Source organism: Mirounga angustirostris, unplaced genomic scaffold (genome assembly GCF_029215605.1).
Source record: "Mirounga angustirostris isolate CCGP_5_RB_7025 unplaced genomic scaffold, mMirAng1.0.hap1 SCAF_6, whole genome shotgun sequence".
In the NCBI taxonomy this organism is placed as follows: domain Eukaryota; kingdom Metazoa; phylum Chordata; class Mammalia; order Carnivora; family Phocidae; genus Mirounga; species Mirounga angustirostris.
In genome coordinates, this window is record NW_026991714.1 from 104,164,365 (window position 1) to 104,169,390 (window position 5,026).

Here is a 5,026-nt window from a genome sequence, read left to right on the forward strand (position 1 = left end):
TACAGGGATAGGTGTTCACTACTGGACCATTCTGCTGTGGTGAACTTGCAGCATGAACATGGCCTCTGAGGTCTTGCCCTTGAGCAGGCCTGGTAGGAGCAGTTCCTTAGAGAAGGGGGCTATGGGTGGGGAAGGCATTTTAGAACAAGATGCTGTGCTCGTCTCAGGTAACCCAGGGAGGGGCAGAGCATGGCACCCTCCCTGCCCTCCAGTAGCTTCAAGTATAGCCAGGCAGGCAAGATGCTCATTTGGGCCAAGGGTCATAGGCCCTTGGAGAAGGGCAAGGTCATTGTGGGCCAGGACAAGCAGAACAAACTTGTCCTAGAGGTGGTGAGAACAGAGCTGGCCTTGCCAGGTGGGCCGAAAGCAAAGGATAAAATACTCTAGAGCATGGAGTAGATGTTCTCCTCACACCTGAGCTGGCTCACCTAAACCAATACTCAAATGCATCTGAAGTGTCACGATTGAGCTTTTCCTCACAGCACGGGCTCTACAGAGGAGGCTTCTACGTGCCTGTCTATCTCCTCCACCAGGTTCCTGCCAAACTCCTTATAACACCCTTGTCCCAGGATGCCCCGGAAGTGACTCTCCCCCTCTTCCACTCCCCATCTCTGCACATGTGTGTGGAGGTTACAGGGAGTTTTTCATGACTTTTTGGAAAGTCAAGGAATGTCTCTCCCCAAAAGCCAAGGCAGGCAGGAAGGAAGGTCCAAGAATAAAAGGAGGAAAATACTGTTTGCAGCTGGTGAAGTTAAAGAGCTCTGAGGTGGGGGCTTCTACTCCCTTGCTGTGGATGAAGAAAGAGAGGTCCAGGGACCTCTCTGGCCTCGCTCAAGTTCTCCTGGTGGGACTAGAACCCTGGCTTCTCACTGCCCCTGGTCCAGGGCTCTTTCCATGAGCCCTTGCTGGCTAGTAGGGTGTGGGCCTGGCAGGGATAATCTGGGGGTTGGGGAGACCATGGGGAAATGCCTCACTTTCACAAGGTGGGAGTAGAGGCTCAGCCCAGGAAAGTGTGGTCAAAACCAAGTTCTCTTGGCAGCCCTGTGGGATCCAGAAAGTAGCTAAGAGGTCACCAGCGGCTCCTAGGGGAACTGGGCCAAAGTCCCTCCAATAGGCTTTATCTGGGCAGATTCCATTTCCTGTTGGAGGAAAAGGAAGACATCTTTGTGTTTCTCTGCTGTTTTCCCCTTTCCAGCAGATCAGAAACCAGATCGCGTCAGATAAACCCAGTTGAGAAGAAAGAGGCCATGGCTGGCTGGGAAGAGAAGGGTCCCCTGCCAAAGTCACGCAGGAAGACTCCCAGAGAGACCCTTCCCCTGCAGAGGAGGGAGAAGGGGTTCATTTGGTCTCGCTTTAGACTTGTAATAATATTTCCAAATGAGGTTTTACCTCCAGTGACTGTATTATTCTTTTGCCTCTGGTTAAGAGCGACAGAATGTTAACCGTGAACTTAAAGACTTCACACTTCTTCATTGTTTCAGCAAGGGCGGCCTAACAAAATGGAAGTGGCCCAAACCTCACTTGACCTCCACGAGGCTCCTCCGAAGGCAGTCTCCGAGGGCAGGGGGCGGCGAGGAGGAGGCAGAGGAGGTGGGGAAGGGAGATCGGCGAGAGGGAGGGGAGAGGAGCCGGGAGGGACAGAAAGAGGAAAACCGGAGGGAGGCCGAGCAGGGAGCCCGGCGAGAGCGCGCGAGGGGAGAGGGCAAGGTGACCGCGGGTATCAGTGAGGGGCCAGTTGTCAGGGTTCTATCTGCGCCATGATTGATGGGAGCCTGGGTTTTTCTGTCAGCCTGTCACGGCGCAGGAATGTTTAATGTTCTCATTATTGGTTACGCTGTTGTGTATATTTCTCTGTCAGCACCGCGGACCCAGCTGAACTGGCAGAGCACTTCAAAGGCCTGCGGGTCATTCATCATCCCCATGACGCTCCGGCAAATGCTCAGCTTCAGCTCCGCGCCAGGGATTTGTTATGACTTGCGAGCCGGCTGACAGACAGGACGCTGGCGGCCGCGGGAGGGGGACGCGCGGGAGGGAGGCTTGCAGCCCTTTTGTCACTCTGGGCGAGCGGCAGCGCCCAGTGCCCGGACTCGGGGGGGGGGGGCGTGTCTCGGGGGCGGGGGAAGCAGAAGGTGCGGCCCGGCCGGGGGTGACCCGCGGGGGGCCGGGGGCGCACGGGGGGGCTGGGTCCCCCCCCCCCCCCCCGCAGAGGCTTTCCCCGCAGGCCCAGCCGGCGCCCTCGCCCTCCTGTCCCACCCTCCTCTTCTCGGCTGGCGGTGGCGTCTCTGAAAGTTGTGCTGAAAACCCAGAGGTTGGGGAAAAAAGCGAAACTTGCAACCGGCCCGGGGAGGGGAGGGGAGGGGAGGGGCGGGCCGGGCCGGGGTTGGGGGTGGGGTTGGGGGGGTGGGGGGGGGGAGGAGAGCAGCAGAATATCGGAGCTTTGTTTCCTTTCCCAGGCCGTGACATGATTAATCGTTTTCTTCTGATCTAATTTTGGAACATGAAAAACAGCACATTTGTCTTGAAGAAAAATGATGTGCCGAACCGCGCAGATGGAAATTTCGAGCAATGAGAAAGATTAAAGTGAAACCCCACTCCTTAGACCTAATCATGAGTTGTAGATTATTCTGTCGGCCCAGCCAGATGGTAGCTCTGATTCCACAGCCCCTTCTTATATTAATGAATACTAGACTGTTATATTTGACTTAGGTAAGTGAAATGTCTATCAGAGCTAATGGACTGCCAGCCAGCATAACACATGTTGTACCGCTAAGGGTCCTTGCTGCATTTTTCATGTTTTATACTAATGTAGAACATTTTGTTTCCTACTGTTTTTCATCATTGTCACTGTTTGCTAAATATTTTCACATGGAAGGGGGGGAGGGAGACAAAGTCATGAGGAAAAAGAACCCCCCTCTAAACTTGTGTCCAAAGCTAATTTCCTCCCGTTGGGCTTGGCTATAACTCTACAAGTAAAACAGTCACCCCAAGCAATGTGTACAGGAACTCAATAGCAACGTGATTAAGTTCCTAGTCAACAAGACTACACTGGACTGTATGTTAACAAACCTAATTATAGCCCCGTGGTGATAAATTGGGCCAGGGCCCTTGCTGCACATCTCTGAGGTCCTGTCTAGAAGAGCAGCTTGACCCTCTTGTCCCAGGGGAGAGAACTGTCCTGGAGAGGAGTCCCACGCTCGGCTTGGAGGAGGGGCCCTACTGACCCGGTGGTCGTTTGCCTGCGGAGGGTGGGCGCAAGCCCTGAAACGCTGAGCACAAGGCCGGAGGTATGAGCCCCCAGGCATGAGCCCCCAGGCATTAGGCTCTCCTGGAGGAGGCGGGAAGGGCGATGGTGTTCGAGCTGTTGGCACCATCTGTGTTGTGAGCAGTATCAGGATGCTTGAGAGTGTGCTCTTCCCAGTTCATTGGTTCCATGCAGGCCTCTGGACCTGGTGGCTCACTTTCTCTGGGCTCCTTCTTCCACATATCTTGTCTGTGCACTGGTGAGGCCCCAAAGAGCTTGTTGTTCAAGAGGAAATCCTGAGCTAGTTGTTTGTGAAGGACCCAAGCCTGGTTGGGACTACTGTCCTGGAGAAAATGAGTCCTGGAGATGGAATCTGAAAGCTGTTTGGGCAGATAAGATGGAGGCGGTTGAAGGATATCTTCAAAGGGTAGTGTCTTTTTTTTTTTTTTTAAGATTTTATTTATTTATTTGACAGAGAGAGAGAGCACAAGCAGGTAGAGTGGCAGGCAGGGGGAGAGGGAGAAGCAGGCTCCCCTCTGAGCAAGGAGCCCAATGCAGGGCTCGATCCCAGGACAATGGGATCATGACCTGAGCTGAAGGCAGCTGCTTAACTAACTGAGCCACCCAGGCGCCGCCAAAGGGTAGTGTCTTGAGAAAAAAATGGAAAGAAATACATAGGAGAGACCTATATAAGACAACACATGAGAGAGAGACAGGGAGGGAGGGAGGAAGGCAGAGAGAGAGAGAGAGAGAGAGAGAAAGGAAGAGAAGAATGCAGAGAAAGAGAAAGAGATCAAGACAAGGAGGTGTAAATACCAACAGAGCAGATAGCCCATGAATTCAAACTCTTCTTCCTCAGCCAAAATGAGCTCCCTAAAAAGCGAATTTTACCCCTGCTTAAAATTCTTTCTTGGCTGTGATTCCTGCAGGAGTCAGTTCAAATGACTTGGCTGTGAATAGATGACCCTTTTCCAGCTATTCCCAGCTTACCTCTCTGGCCTCATCTCTCACTTGTCCTTCACTATGAACCCTGCAGTTCTGCCACATGAGCCTTCTTGGGGTTCTGAAGAATTCTAGGCTCTTTCACAACAATGTACTTTTGTCTGTGTTTGTCTGTCCCACTCCCTTCCATTCTTTCTCTGGCAAACTCCTACTCATCCTTCAAGACCCAGCTCCCATGTGTCCTCCTCTGCCCCACTTTCCTCACATTCCTCAGGGCATTATTTCATACTCTGGGCTCCCATCAATTTTTGTCCACATCCCGGTGGAAATATGGGCTGGGTTGCCTCGAAAATGTATGTGTTTGATAATCTGTCCTTCTAGACTTCCTTTCCTTTACAACTATTCCTCTGTTCATCCATTTGTTCATGCATTCAAGTGGTACACATTGAAAACCTACTATATTGTCAGGTGTTGTTCTGGGCACTAGGGATTCAGCCAGGTACAAAATTCATAGCCCTCTTGGAGGTGCCATTTTGGTACTATCTGTGTGGGTCTGTTAGTGAAGCTTCTTCACAGTAAGAAACAGAAATTCATTTAGGCCAGCTCTAATAGTGCGGGTCATTATAAAATAGTGGCAATAAAGGGGCAAAAATCACATGGGGACCCAAGAACAACTGGATGATTTCTGAACAACCTCTCAGCTTCTGTAACTCATAATTGGGTCATTCATGGCCCCTCCCAGGCCCTAATGCCATTTTTTAAACTTTTAATTGTGGTATAATATATCTGCAGAAAACTGCATATAAGAACACAGCTCAAAGAATTTTCACAAACTATAACTCA

The 5,026-nt window shown here is 51.6% G+C and overlaps 1 long non-coding RNA gene across 1 annotated transcript; it reads left to right on the forward strand.

The window, feature by feature from the left end:
- The first annotated feature begins 2,192 nt into the window (after nt 1–2,192).
- LOC135364654 (uncharacterized) lies at nt 2,193–2,605 on the forward strand. The gene is made up of 2 exons (XR_010412098.1): nt 2,193–2,308; nt 2,454–2,605. It is a non-coding gene; the product is annotated as an uncharacterized LOC135364654 (long non-coding RNA).
- The last annotated feature ends 2,421 nt before the right edge of the window (nt 2,606–5,026 follow it).